Below are 16169 nucleotides of genomic sequence, written 5' to 3' on the forward strand. Positions count from 1 at the left end.
AATTACATTATACTGCCAATTAATAATTGCTTAATGAAATAAAAATCAGACTAAAAACTGAAATTATTTTAAGTTGAGGACTTTCTATAAAAATATATTTTTATGATTTAATAACTGCCACATTTATGCCATTCTTATTTTCAGTTTTAACAGAAGAAATTACACAGCAAAAATAGTTATTACAGTTTATTTCCAAAGTATAACCATACTATCATTGATGCTGTGTTGTCATAAAATTTTCATGTGTCACAGAAGAACATCATCTTGTGCTCTGCTTATTGCTGGGTTTTAGACATGTGACCCGGATGACAGGCGTAATTTCGATGGGGTCAGGAAACAGAGCAAAATGGATCACAGGAAGTACATCCCTGCTAATGCCTAAAATGAGCTGGCACAAATGAGGTAGCTCGAAAAAATCTGTCTAAATTTAGGATATAATCCATATTGTCTTGGTAAAAAAGACTTGTCATATAATCTTGAGGATTTACCCAGCTTCGAGGTGATTGACATAGCTAATCTGGTGCAGCAGACCTCATATTATACAGCGAGCCAGAAATTCCAAATTCATGCTGTAGTTCTATGTTAATGTTGCAGTAAGTCATACTGCATTACTGCAATGTTGGTCAACCATTTGCAGCTAGGGTGTGAAAATAATATATCTAATCTTATATGTGAATGCTCATTTTTGTAAGTAACTGTCCAATAAAATATCTGAAAATACTATTTGAACAATGCGATCGTTACCTGTAAGAAAGTGGGTGCTGCAAACTCTGGCAGTGTTAGCTTCTTCCCCTCATGTTTTTAGCCGTAGATTGTATATCCACTTTCTTGTCTTTTTTTGGTACATTTTGTTCATATTAACTTTCTACCAACTTCCTTTGAAACACAAAAATAATATTTATCTTTCTCTCTACTAGAACGGCTGGAACAACCGTACATGACAGACTTTAGGCATTTTGAAGCTGGGTCAAGAGAAGTAAACAGGCTGCATTTACTTCCTGCCCTCTATCTGTGTAAAGGGTGGTATCAATGAATTTCCAGAGGTCGTTTAGGCAGGTTTCAATGAGATTGTTTTTTTATTCTGGGGGAGAAGAGCAAACCAAATCAACCTCCTTTCCAACTCACTCTCCCTGCACTCCAGGCCCACAGCAGCATGGAACAACACTGTCAGCTAACATTTCTTTTCTTAGATTTAACAAAAAATAGTATAACTTAAAATAAAAAAAACATACCTGGGGGAGAAGAGCAAAAAAAATTAACCTCCTCTCCAACTCACTCTCTCTGCACTCCAGCCCTAAATGTGAAAATACAACCCAATGTTCAACCGAGCTGTGCTGGACTAGCACTGGTAAAAAAAGGAAATTATAATAAAACTGTTTCTAAAAACCCACAATGACAGTCAAAACTGCAAAATAAACAATAATAAACAACAAATGTTTGAGACCTCAACATGAACTACTTTCATAAAGAAAAACAAACATATATCGCAGCAGCGAACTTTCCTCTGACTTACCCACAGCAGTGAGGAACAAAACTGTGAAGGAAAAGGGGGGAAAGGATGAGCTATGAGGGCTGGAATGAACTAGGGGAACCCAGGAGACACAAACAAGGCAGAGTGCAGAAGGGCGACCCCCGCAGGCAAAAACAACAAAACAATAAATAAAAATAACTGAATAAGATAAAATTCATAAATTCTCAATAAAAAAATAATTAGAAATAATAATAATAAAAAACACATTTGTAAGTCTGGTACATCTGCAATTCGTGACTTTGGTGCTATGTCATCTATAACCCAGTGATTTCAGACTGGATAACTGCCTAGAACTTATTTTAGTTTTCACATAAAACTAGTCCCTTTATTTTCACAAATTTAAAACATAACATTTTTTATCTTTGATGGCCCTAATAGTCCATTGTATGTTATAGAGGGGTTACCGAAAGTGTTATCATTACAATTTGACAATGATTATTTGAAGTCAAGAGCCAATGGACTGCTTAATTTGAAAAAGGGTTTGAGGGTGTAAGTGGTTCTGATTCACCGTTTTTCTTATGGTATTGAAGAAAATACAAAATCAACTATAAAGAAAAATGGAACATCTAAAATGAATTTACATCAGATGCTAAAATAAAACCATCTATGTTTGTCTTGTCTGATTTTATTTTTTTTCTTTTAATCCATCAGTTCAGTATTTACAGCAAACAGAGTTGAAGGCATATTTTTTCCTTTTGAATGATTTGCTGTATTGTTACTTTTGTGTGTCTAAGGGCGTGTGTATGTTAACGCAGGCAGTGAAAATACACTTGTCCTTCATCACATTAATATATAAATGAACCCAAACTCCTATTCTGACCTTTAATCAGCTCACAATCAGTGAAAAATTGTCAACTCTGACTCATCCCACAATCCTGTTGCCATGGTTACATCCTTACACTGTAAAAGCCTGTTTTCTTCCCAGCTCTGCACAATTTGTACATCTTTTTTTCTTTTTCTTCTTCCTTTTTGTTGCCTTTCTTGCGGTTGGCCCATCTTAAGGAGTCATTTATTTTTCTTCACAGTTTTACAGCAGTGGGAAATTGTCAGAATTAAACGTACTAACGATACATATTCAGAAACCTTGATGTCGGCACAATTTTTGTCATAATTTTGACAGATTTGAAACAAGATGTTAACACACACTGTGTCATACCAACACTTCATTAGTTTGTTTTTGTTTTTTTTCTGGCTGGCTTTAAATCAATCAAAAATGTCCCAGTTTGAGGTCAGCCATCGCTACCAAAGTCATTGATATTTCTTTCATTTAAGAATAATAAAACATAGACTTTTGTATAATTAAGGTTTTTTTTTCAAACTTAGAAGTCAAAAAGGATTTAAGATCAGAAAGTGAGGGAAGATTGGTGTGTGCATTCAGTGCATTTCACAAAGCCTTTTCTGAACACAGTGATAAAAAGAGGAAGCCTTCTTTGGTTGGACAGGGGGGGAATAATTTGACAATTTTTCTTGCTGATTCAGGTGTTCTTTTATGATGTTTTTGTCATCTGTTCTCTAGTTTTTCTCTTTGGAATTTGATGCTTTGAAAATACTGTATCTTTAATTCCTCCTTTTGCTTGAAACCGTAGATGTCTGAGGGTTTTATCAGCATTTCAAAAATGTAATTAATGCTGTCACTTGCTAGAACCTGATAAATTGGATTAGCAAAAGTTTCTTGTCTTTTAATACTTTATTTTATTTGTATATTAATCTGCATTGGGAGTCTTCTTTGCATAATTTATAATTAATTCTCTTTCTTTCCTTTTGGTGTATCGACCTTTTTTCACCGTTTTTAACTGTCCAGAGAACTGAAAGAGCTTTTATATGTTCCTCTCTATCTAGAAGTCATTTCCTTCATTTTTATCTAGCTGGTTGGATTATAATGCCTTTGAGCATTTACTCCCTAGTGCAGGTTTAACAAGACAGCAGAGACTCCTAGAAAACCAACAACCAGAAAAATATTTTGAGAAAAAAAAAAAAAAACTGGGAAGAGACAGCAGCTGAGGAATAAAGTGGAGAGCAGGAAGCATCGACCCGAATGAACAAACCGCGGGTAATTGAACATAAATCGTTTTTTCTTCCCCCTCTGTGTGGTTGATGTAACTGCTGCTGCATTGCTAGTCTAACAAACCTTCATACATACAACATGCACACGCCAGCCCTACACACACATTATGCATCAGCAAACACAGCCAAAGCAGTGCACTTTTTTTTTCTGTTTGTGTGCAGGTTTAAAAACTGTTATTTTGCTTTCATGTTTAACCAAACCGTTCACAAAGACATTTATTGAACATTTTGTGTTTCGTTATCAACCTGGATGTCTGCAGGAGCTGAAATGGATTGACTGAAATGTAAATAAAAGATGGAAGTCAGTCAGGATTGGATTTTTTTAAAAGTATTTTAATGAACTGTTGTACCTCTTTTTGATGTTTGTTGTTGCTAACTAGAAAACAACTAGCCATAAATTATTGGTAAAATATTAAAGGACATAAGGAAAGTTATCCTCCAAATGCTATGTTATAACCTTATCAAGAAAAAGTTAAAAAAAGGAGAAAATTAATAGTTTTGGATGGATTATTAATAATGAAAATAAATGAGGTAAGAATAAATAATTATTCAATTAGTCCCGTGGTGAGTATTCATGATACTCCACCTTGGATAAGTGGAAAAGTTGAAGTTAATTTAAGTTTATTGGAAAAAGGCAGAAACAAAAATAAATTAGATATTAGAAATTTTGCCTGCAAAAATTGTCTGAGGATGTAGTGTTCAGCAGCATTTTTAGTTTTCGTAGGACAGGTATTATGGGAAGATTATAGTGGTTTTACTCCAGTCTGGAAGGTGGCGGTAATGCACCTATAAGTTGTTTGCCAACCGCCATAAAACAAAAGGAAGAAGAAGAAGAAGCAGCTACAATCTGGAAACAACCCTACTTGAAAATAAAACCGGGAAAATGTTTGACGCTGAAAATAATGGGGGTAGTATGAATGTTAACTGAAGCAGAAACACCGCGTGTGCACCCACGATGAACCGCGTCAGTTTAAGCTGCAACAAAGAGTAAGTTAGTGATTGTGTATGCGTTTGTGTGTATGTATGTGCGGGCGGGCGTGCCTGCATGCTGACGCGGACTTTAATTAAGTCCCAGGTCGTGACGGCTCCTCCGTCACACTCACCTTTACTTTTAGTTTCAAGCATCTGGCAAGCCGATGTCAGCAAATTTTTATACTTTTTATAAATTTTTATATAGTTTTTTTTTATATGTGAAGGAAATAGGTAGAACAAGAAGTGTATGCTATTGTGTGCATACTCTTGCTGTAATGCAAGAGTATATTGTCTCATTAGGAAGAGTGACGGAGCAAAGACAGAGGCATTAATGTTCAAGTTTAATTTGAAAAACTAATAGTTATTTTTTTATATGTTCTTTTTGCTCCCACTATTTGTTCTGTCTCTCCTGACTTAGATTTTTTTTGTCTTCATCCTGCTTTTTCTGTCCTTCTTTCTTACATTTTCCTTCCTCACTTATGCATTATATTTATTGAAACAATAGAGCAAAAATGAAGCAATTTAGGATCTAGATATAGATGAAGTGTCTAGATGAAGCTCTTTGTTAAACTCATTCTGAGTGCTGTTTATTTTTATGCTTTCTTGTCTTGGTCCGGGTGGCTGATGCACTTCACAGTTGTTTTCTTGCTCTGCTGTCTCTAATTGAATGTTGTGCATTATCATTAACACTTGGCAGGCAGAAAGAAGCCTCAGTAGTCAGTTTATGGACAGTAATGAGTAGCTACCTTGTGGGGAAAAAAGGGACAGTTTCTTTCCCCTTTAAAACTCTAATCATTCCATTCATTTTGTAAATCATTGGTGTCAGAACACTTGGTGATGAAGGTTTTGTTCTAAACATAATGTCGTCATTTAGCATATCTTGATTTTATCAAATGTGTCTCTTAATGCAAAGCTATGTGCTGCTGAAAAATATCAATTTGAGCCAAGTTTTGAATGAAGTTGTGGAAAGACATAGAGACACTGAAATATATAAAAAATGGATTCGTAATCATTTCTTCAGTAGTTTTTGCTATTATTTTTATTGCTTCTGTCAGGCGCTGCGGCTTTGGCAGCCCCTCTGGTTCCTTTCTAGGTGGAGCTCGGCTGGTGTAGTCTTCTCCACAGGTGTGTTTTGGCACACCTGCGGATCATCAGCAGGAGCATAAGAGGAGCGGGTGTTTTCACCTTTGTGGTGAGATCTAGCCCAGATATTCCTTGAAACAATCTTGCCTGCTTTGTATTCTTACCTGTCCTGTGTCTTTCTTTTATGGTGATCAGATCCCAGCCACTTGCACCCGACCTGAAGTCCGGGTTCTCCAAGTACCATCTGAGGGTTTGTTTGCAAATCCCCTCTGTTCTCCTATGCCCTCCTGGTGAGAGACACGAGTTAACCAGCTGTCAAGTCGCCAGCTTGTCCAGAGATTACAGTCTGGCCCTGAACTTATCGTCGCTCGCTCAAGCCCTTCCAACCATCCCTCCCAGGCAGACCGCCCTACCCTACAAGTAAGACCTATCCTATCTATTAAAGAGCCATTATCTCACCCCCTTATTCTCACTGGTCTAATCTGCTTCCAGAACGCTGACTGAAAAAGACTTTTGTCTTTCTGTAAATAAATTTTTAATAAATAGTGTTTTGCATGTGGGTTCGGAAAGTTCAGAACACTCTGGCCACTCAAACCCAGCAGATGCTCTCAGACAGACCATCGTTGAGCAGCATTCTCTAATAGAGTCTCATGATGCTGGTCTCTGTGCTCTGAGCCAACGGCAAGACGCAACTAACCAATGCCTGGATCATCTAGCCTGGTTGCTCCAAAAACCTACAACCCACACGATCACCCCAGCCGAATGAGGAAGCTGTGGCCTGTCGTGCAGCAGATAAATCCAGCTCAGGATGTCAGGGCCCCCACTCCTGATAAATTCTCAGATGAGGCAAGTGATTGCAGAGGATTTCTACACCAGTGTTCCCTGGCGTTCAATCGTTCTCCTCAGTTCTACCCCCATGACTATGCCAAAATCTCTTTCATTCTTGGGCTGCTCACAAGCAAGGTGTTAAGGTGGGTGAAGGCACGATTCGATGATCCAACTGATTTTGAGTGTTCTTTTTCTGAATTCATTGATGAATTTAAATTAGTATTTGGCCACGCAGCTGACCAGATCAACATTTCTCTCAACCTGTGGGTATTAAGCAGGGGCAAAGATCAGTTGTGGAATTTTCTATTGAGTCCTGGACTGTGCTGGTTGTGATTCTTCCCAGCCAGCAGGTGGTGGTGTTTTCATGTGTGCTTGTAGTGATTCTTCCCAGCCAGCAGATGGTGGTGTTTTCATGTTAAGTTTGTTATTGAACTGTAGAATGAGTTCAGAAACACATGTATAATGGCTGACACAGGCAGTTTATCAGTCTTCATTTAATCATTCTTCATCCTGTTTTGTTGTTTAAAGAAAGCACTGCTTGTAAGTATTTTGTGTTATTTCATTACATCTGAGACAATATTCAGCTATATTTGTGGCATTTATGTTGCAAGGCTTGATGTTTGTAAGGTTGATTGTGACATGTTATTTACACAGTATTAAGCATTTGTGCCCTTACTATTTGTATGATTTGACTACTGTTGTATTCTAATTGATGTTTTTCATCTTTATTTGTAGTTTCACTCTTTGGCATTGAAAGCAACGTCAATTAAAGCGACATACGCCTGTCAATCGTCTAAGAGTTTATCTATCTGCACAACTGTTACTTGGAAACACAGTGGGGGCAGAACAGTGAAAAAGCATAGATCTACACAACAAGCAGTGAATGTTTACATCGAGGATCTACTATATTAACTAAAGATGTCTCAAGAAGCTGGAAAGGCTCCGTCAATTCGCTCCAGCAAGACACACCTGTCAAATTCAAGTAAGTCGTCTGCAAGCATGGCTGCTGTAAATGCAAGGGCGAAAGCTGACACACCAGGAAAGAACCCATCTCAGTAAGTCGGACAGAAGTTGTAAACTCTCGACTAAAACCTGTAGCTGAGACAAAGATTGTGGATGTAGATAAAGAATGTCCCATCCACAGAAAACCTCATGCACTGAAAAGATGTAGAGCATTCAGAGAAATGCCCTTTGAGGAACGAAAGATCTACCTTAAAAAGAACTCAATATGCTTCAGATGTTGTGCCTCTACCAATCACCAGGCAAAGAATTGTAGTACAGAGATAAGTTGTGCAGAATGCGGCATCAACAGTCATGTTTCAGCCCTTCATCCTGGTCCAGCAGTTTGGGCAACAACACCACCACCAGCTGTGAGGCAGCCAGTGGACGTTCACGGCGGGGAGCAAGACCAAGCATCACCTACTGCTACCTCTACCTGTACCCAAGTGTGTGGAAGTGAAATTCAAAGTCATTCTTGTGCTAAAATCTGTCCAGTGTTCATCTATCCAAAGGGGTTTCCTGAGAAGAAATTGAAAACATATGCGATCTTGGATGACCAAAGTAACAGGTCCCTTGCTAGATCTTCAGTCTTTGATACCTTCAGTATTACAAGGAGATCTTATCCTTACATGCTAAAGACTTGTGCAGGAACGGAAGAAGTAATGGGGAGAAGAGCTCACAACTTTGTTGTGGAATCAGTGGATTGCCAGTCACATCTGTTGCTAGAGACACTTATCGAGTGTGATATGCTTCCAGACAATCGGAATGAAATTCCAACACCTGAAGCTGCTCAACACCACTCCCACCTCCGGGACATAGCTGCAGAAATTCCCAAGCTGGATCCAGATGCTAGCATCTCGCTTCTCATAGGGAGAGATGTTGTCCAAGCACACAAGGTTACTGACCAACGTAATGGACCTCTAAATGCTCCATTCGCTCAGAAGCTGGCCCTTGGATGGGTCATAGTTGGAGATGTTTGCCTCGGAGGGGCACACAAACCTGACTATGCAAGTGTTTTCAAAACCAGTTTCCTGGATAATGGTCGGTCACTTTCTACCGTGTAAGAATGCAATTCAGGTGGCAGAAGGCTTTGATTACCCAGTTCCTCAAAAGGTCAGTTTCTGCACATCTACAAAGACAAAATGGTCAGACATCACAGAGATTGGAGAAACAATCTTTCAACAAACAAGCTCAGATGAGAAACCTGGCTTCTCACAAGAAGAAAGAGCCTTTCTTCAGATAATGAACAAGGCAGTCTTTCAAGATAGTTCAAATAGTTGGGTCGCTCCACTACCCTTTCGTTTCCCTAGGCCATGCCTTCCCAATAATAGGCAGCAGGCTAGACAGCGCCTTACCTCTGTTCACCATACTCTGAATAAACGCCCTAAAATGAAAGAACACTTCCTACAATTTATGCAAACCATACTCGATAGTGGCCATGCAGAATTGGCACCCCCTCTCAAAGAACAGGAGGAGTGCTGGTATCTCCCTTTCTTTGGAGTTTATCACCCTCAAGTTAGACCAGATTCGATTGTGTTCGACTCCAGCGCACGTCATAATGGGTTGTCACTCAATGACGTTCTTCTTACAGGCCCTAATCTCAACAATAGTCTCTTAGGTGTTCTAATGCGTCTCAGAGAAGAACGAGTAGCAGTGACCGCTGATATTAAGCAGATGTTCCATTGCTTTGTCGTCAGAGAGGACCATCGGAACTTCTTACGATTTCTTTGGCATGAAAACAATGACATGGAACAACCAATTGTGGAGTATCGCATGACTGTTCATGTTTTTGGCAACAGTCCATCGCCTGCAGTTGCAACCTATGGGCTTCGTCGTGCATCAGAAGACCAGGAGACACAGGACAACACAACAAGACATCTTGTAGAACGTCACTTCTCGTTGATGATGGCCTTGCCTCCTTTTCATCGAAAGTGATGAGGCAATTTCGTTGTCAAAATGCTCAACAAACGTTGGCTGCATCCAACTTAAAGTTGCACAAGATTGCATCTAATGATATTGATGTGATGAAAGCATTTCCCAAGGAGGACCTGGCAAAAGGCCTTAAAGATCTCAACCTTGGAGCAGACCCTCCACCAATGCAAAGTAGCCTTGGAATAAGTTGGGACATTAAAACAGACGAGTTTACTTTTCAAGTCTCAAATGAAGAGAAACCTTATACACGTAGAGGAGTACTGTCAACTGTAAACAGTTTGTACGATCCGCTTGGATTCGCAGCCCCAGTGAGTATTCAAGGTCGAGCTCTTCTAAGAGAGCTTTCAACTGAAACCATCAACTGGGATGACCCACTTCCAGAGAGGAAACTACAGGAATGGAGTGCATGGAGGAACTCTCTAAACCATCTGAAACAAGTGAGGATCCCTAGACAGTACACCTCCCTTTCCTTTTATAATGCAACAAACAGAGAATTGTGCATGTTCTGTGATGCCTCTACTAAAGCAATTGCTGCCGTGGCTTATGTCAAGATTTCAGATGCAGAAGGCAAAAGTGAACTTGGTTTCATGTTTGGCAAAGCGAAACTTGCTCCACTAAAAGAAGTTACCATTCCGAGGTTAGAACTTTGTGCAGCTGTCCTTGCCATTGAGATTGCTGACATGATATCTGAAGAGATTGATGTTCCCTTCCACTCAACAAAGTTCTTTACCGACAGCAAGGTAGTTCTCGGTTACATTCAGAATGAGTCCAGGAGATTCTATGTTTACGTCTGTAACCGGGTGCAAAGAATAAGGAAGTCATCTAATCCAGACCAATGGAACTACATTCCTACAGAGTTGAATCCAGCTGATATAGCTTCAAGATCCATCCCAGCTCAAGCCTTAGGGAACAGCAAGTGGCTCACAGGACCAGATTTCCTGCTCAGGCAAAACAGGCACACTGAACAAACCAAAACCTCTTTCAACCTAGTTGACCCTGAATCTGACCCAGAGATTCGTCCCACAGTGACCAGTTGTCTAACAGTACTAACAGACTCTTTCATAGACCCAAGTCATTTCGAGTCATTTTCATCATGGAAGTCACTGTTGAGGGCCATAGCTAGACTGGTTCACATAGTCAGACTGTACAAGAAGGAAAATCAAACGAGCAAATGTCAAGGTTGGCATATGTGTAAGGATCTGAGCCTAGATGATTTTCTAACGGCAAAACGCGTCATTTTGAGCAGCCTTCAACGCAAGAGCTACCCTGAATTATTTGCAAGTATTAGAGACCAGAAGGAGATCTCTAAACACAGTCATCTCAAGAAACTGTCACCCTACATTGATGACTCAGGTTGCCTCAGAGTAGGAGGTCGTCTTGCACAAGCCAATCTCCAAAGCGATGAAGCAAACCCATATATTGTTCCTGGTCATCATCATTTGACGACCCTTCTGGTACGTCACTATCATCAGCGTGTACAGCATCAAGGACGTCTATTTACAGAAGGTGCTGTGAGGTCAGCTGGCCTTTGGATCATTGGTGGAAAACGATGCATCAGCTCGGTTATATACCACTGTGTAATCTGCCGTAATTTGAGGCGCAATACAGAAGAACAAAAGATGGCGGACCTGCCAATGGATCAGTTGCTCCTCCATTCACTTATGTCGGAGTCGATGTTTTTGGACCCTGGATTGTAACTTCTCGGCGAACACGGGGAGGCTATGCAAACAGTAAACGGTGGGCTGTTATCTTCAGTTGTTTGAGTACTAGGGCCATTCATGTCGAGGTGATGGAATCTATGGAGTCCTCAAGCTTCATCAATGCCTTTCGAAGGTTTGTTTCCATTCGTGGACCGGTGAAGCAATTGAGATCTGACTGTGGAACTAACTTCCTAGGAGCATGCAAGGAACTTGGCATAACTCCAACACACTGCAACAATCAAGAAATTCAGAATTTCTTAAATGAAAATGAGTGTACATGGATTTTTAATCCACCTCATGCCTCACATATGGGAGGAAGTTGGGAGCGCATGATCGGCATCACAAAGCGCATACTAGATTCCATGTTGTCGTGTTCTCCAACTCAGCATCTCACCCACGAAGTGCTAGTTACCTTTCTAGCTGAGGTAACTGCCATTGTGAACTCTCGTCCTTTAACTCCAGTCTCTTCTGATCCTGAATGTTCCTTTATTCTCACACCTGCTACCCTCCTTACCCAAAAGACTGGGGATTCCTCTATACCTCCTGGAGACTTTGAAAGTGGAGGTCTTTACAGACGTCAGTGGAGGCAGGTGCAACATCTCTCGAATGTTTTTTGGCATCGATGGAGAACTCAGTACTTGCCTACCTTGCAACCGCGACGAAAGTGGCAATCAGAGAAGCCTAATCTTCAAGTTGGAGATCTTGTGCTTTTAAAGGACAGTCAAGCCAAAAGAAGCCAGTGGCCCATGGGAATTGTGGTTAATACCTTCCCTAGTCAAGATGGAAACGTTAGGAAGCTTGAAATAAAAATCAGTTCTGGAGGTACATGCAAGACCTTCTTGAGACCAGTTACTGGAGTTGTTCTCCTTCTGAAAAACACCTGCAGCAAGGACAGTAGTTAGACATAAGGTGACATCTTATAGATGTCAGGCGGGGAGTGTGCTGGTTGTGATTCTTCCCAGCCAGCAGGTGGTGGTGTTTTCATGTGTGCTTGTAGTGATTCTTCCCAGCCAGCAGATGGTGGTGTTTTCATGTTAAGTTTGTTATTGAACTGTAGAATGAGTTCAGAAACACATGTATAATGGCTGACACAGGCAGTTTATCAGTCTTCATTTAATCATTCTTCATCCTGTTTTGTTGTTTAAAGAAAGCACTGCTTGTAAGTATTTTGTGTTATTTCATTACATCTGAGACAATATTCAGCTATATTTGTGGCATTTATGTTGCAAGGCTTGATGTTTGTAAGGTTGATTGTGACATGTTATTTACACAGTATTAAGCATTTGTGCCCTTACTATTTGTATGATTTGACTACTGTTGTATTCTAATTGATGTTTTTCATCTTTATTTGTAGTTTCACTCTTTGGCATTGAAAGCAACGTCAATTAAAGCGACATACGCCTGTCAATCGTCTAAGAGTTTATCTATCTGCACAACTGTTACTTGGAAACACAGTGGGGGCAGAACATGGACTGTTGCAGCAGCTTCCGATTGGAACAGTTCCACTGTTAAAAGCGCATTTTTTCACGCATTAAATGAATCAATAAAAGACAAGTTGGCACCTTAGATGAGCCGCGTTCTTTGAACGAGCTTATAACCCTTGCCACCTGTTTTGACAATCGTCTTAGGGAGAGGAGGAGCCAAAGAAGTGAGAAGCAGTCTGCCAGAGCTCCTTTTTTCTCCTCCCAGAAATTGCTACAGTTGCCTTCACCCAGGATTTCACCTCCAGAGCCTGAACCCATGCAGATCGGTCAGGCCCGGTTGACACCAGAGGAGTAACAGCAACGTAGAGGACACAACCAGTGCATCTATTGTGAAAGATCAGGCCATTACATTGCTTCTTTTCTGGTTCGCCCAAACCCACAAGTCCGTCAGTCAGAGTGGGGAAACTGATGGACCGAAAGGTCATCACATCATCTCCCCGTTTGTTGCTCCCAGCCGTACTACTCTTCAATAATGATTCCTTACCCCTTTCAGCCCTCATTCACTTGGGGTGTGAGCAAAATGTCATTGATCAGTCTCTAGTTCAACAGGTCCGGATTGAAACTGTTCAGTGTCTCTGCATTAAACGAGAAAACATTATCTAATATTACCCACAAGACAAGGCCGCTTCAGCTAATTGTGTCAGGGAACCATCATGATACCATCTCCTTTTTTGTTTTTCCCTCTGCTCAGTCACCTGTAGTTTTAGGTTTCAACTGGCTGCAACTACAACAACCCTTATATTAACTGGTCACATAATCGTGTGGAAATGTGGTCTCAACAGACATTCCTTATCACTGTTGGGAGCGTTTCTTTTTTGTCAGTAAAAAGAATGGTTCCCACTGTCCATGCATAGATTATAGGGGACTAAATCACATCACTGTCAAAAACAAGTACCCACTTCCCCTTATTGCTTCTGCATTTGAACCAGTACAAGTAGCAACCATTTTTTCCAAACTCGATCTCCGTAATGCTTACCACCTTGTCCGTATACGTCAGAGTGACAAATGGAAAATGTCTTTCAAAACCCCGATGGGTCACTTTGAGTAATTAGTGATGCCTTTCAGCCTGTCCAATTCAGCTGCCGTATTTCATGCCCTAATAAATGACATCCTCTGCAATTTTTTGAATGTTTTTGTTTTCGTCTACCTTGATGATATTCTAATCTTCTCCAGAGACATCGAGACTCACCGCAGACACGTTTGCTTGGTCCTCAGCACCTCCTTGAAAACTGTCTTTTTGTTAAGGCAGAGAAATGCGAATTTCATAGATCATCTATCTCCTTCCTTGCCTACATCCTAGAGAGCGGTCTGGTTTGACCAGACTCGGAGAGAATCAAAGCTGTCATGGACTGGCCTACCCCAAGCTCATGTAAGCAACTACAAAGATTCCTAGAATTCGCTAATTTCTACAGATGTTCATTAGAAATTACAGCCAGGTCGCAGCTCCGTTAACAGCCCTCACCTCGACCAACATTACTTTCAGCTGGACCAGAGAGGCAGACCAGGCATTTATGGAGCTTAAGCGAAGGTTCTCCCAAGCCGCTATAAACACTCGTCAGTCCACATGGTCTTTGTTTTTCTCCCGCTTTAATCTTATCATATCCTACTGTCCTGGTTCAAAGAACATCAAATCTGATTCCCTGTCCCGCCAGCACTCCCCAGCAACTCGTAGAGGACTCTTGCCTCCATCTTACAGTCCAGCTCCACTGTAGAAGCGCTTACCTGGGAGATTCTGGATGTGGTTAATCAAGCGCTGCAAGATAAGCCTGGTCCCAGAAACTGCCCCGCAAACAGATCGTATGTACCTTCCTCTGTTCATTCTCGTCTTATTCATTGGTTTCATTCTTCCAAGTTCTCCGTTCTCCCTGGCATCAGTAGGACAGCTTCTGATGGCCTTCTTTACATAAGGATGTCAAGGAATACGTATTGGACTGCCAGATCTGCACTCGGAACAAATCTTCTCACCGTCCCCTTGCGGGCCTCCTTCAACTGCTGGAGATTCCGAGACATCCGTGGGCACAAATAGCTTTAGATTTTGTCACCGGACTCTCCTCGTCACAAGGTGTGACCACAATTCTCACAGTAATTGAAAGATTTTCTAAGGCGTGTCTTCTTGTTCCCCTCAGGAAGCTTCCGTCAGCGTTTCAAATGGCACAACTCCTCATCAAGCACATCTTTCGCCTTCACGGCATTCTGGTGAAGAACTTATCGATCAGGGACCTCAGTTTGTTTCCCAGGTATGGAAGCAGTTCTGCCTCACACTTAATGCAAAAGTTTAACTCATATCAGATTATTACCCCCAATCCAATGGTCAAGAGGAGCAGATGAACCAAGAGCTCGAGTCTACTCTCCAATGCCTTTCCTCATCTAACTCTTCTGATCGGAGCAAGTTTCTTCCATGGGCTGAATATGAGCACAATTTTCACACCTCAGCTGCTACAGGACGCTCCCCTTTTGAGGACTCCCTAGGCTACCACCCGCCCCTCTTCCCAGCCGATGAAAAAGACATCTCCGTTACATCAGTCAAACATCACATTCAGCGCTGCCGACGTATCTGGTCCACTATGATATCAGTCCTACAGCACTCTGAGTGCAAAAACCGCTGTTTTGCTGATCATAGACATACACCTGGGCTACAGTACTCACCCGGACAAAGAGTTTGGCTCTCCTGTAAGAACATTCCATTCAGGTCCATCCACAGGAAACTGGCCATGCACTTCATTGGTCCATTCGTCATAGAATCTGTCATCATTCCAATAACAGTCTCCCTCCTAATCTCAGGGCGCATGCCCCGTTCCACGTCTCTCAGTTAAAACCCATCCTAGCCAGTGCTATGTGCCCTCCTACCAAGCCCCCTTATCCCACCCGAGACCAACAGGGACACCCCTTGTACAAGGTCAGCAGAATTATTGACTCTTGTCACAGGGGCTTAGATTGGCAGTAATTGGTAGATTGGGAGGGCAATGGTCTGAATCACCGCCAGTGGATTTCCAGTTCTTTCATCTATATTGCTCCTCTCTCCCGTCGACTTCTTCAGGACCGCCAAGAGGTGGTCATTAAGTGGAGGGGGGTGGTGTTAGGAGCTGTGGCTTCGACAGCCCCTCTGGTTCCTCTCTAGGTGGCGTTCATGAGCTTAACTGGTATAGTCTTCTCCACAGGTGTATTTTGGAGCATAAGAGGACATCAAGAGCACTTGACGACAAAATGATGAAGCTCAGATAAGGAGGCATAAAAGTTGAAAAGTGTTTTCACCTTTGTGGTAACATCTAGCCCAGATATTCCTTGAAGCAACCTTGCCTGATTTGTATTTTTACCTGTCCTATGTCTTTCTTTTATGGTGATCAGATTCCAGCTGCTTACACTCGACCTGAAGTCCAGGTTCTGCAAGTACGATCTGAGGGTTTGTTTGCAAATCCATTCCAGTCTCCTATGCCCTCCTGGTGAGAGACATAAGTTAACCAGCTCAAGCCCGGTCAAACAACCGCTCAAGCCCGTCTGACCATCTCTCCCAGGCAGTCCGCCTTGCTCCTACAAGTAAGACCTATCTATTAAAGAGCCATTATCTTGCCCCCTTAT

At 41.4% G+C, this 16169-nt stretch overlaps 1 protein-coding gene across 1 annotated transcript in view; it reads left to right on the plus strand.

Annotated features, from left to right (window-relative positions):
- Positions 1–394: 394 nt before the first annotated feature.
- The window catches only part of LOC122845366 (glutamate receptor 1-like), a 94254-nt gene continuing 78479 nt past the window's right edge, over positions 395–16169 (plus strand). The window contains exon 1 of the mRNA XM_044141605.1: positions 395–4582. The gene's annotated coding sequence lies outside the window, so the exon portion shown is untranslated. The remainder of the gene's footprint in view (positions 4583–16169) is intronic.

The sequence above is a fragment of the Gambusia affinis genome, linkage group LG15 (assembly GCF_019740435.1).
Source record: "Gambusia affinis linkage group LG15, SWU_Gaff_1.0, whole genome shotgun sequence".
Taxonomy (NCBI): domain Eukaryota; kingdom Metazoa; phylum Chordata; class Actinopteri; order Cyprinodontiformes; family Poeciliidae; genus Gambusia; species Gambusia affinis.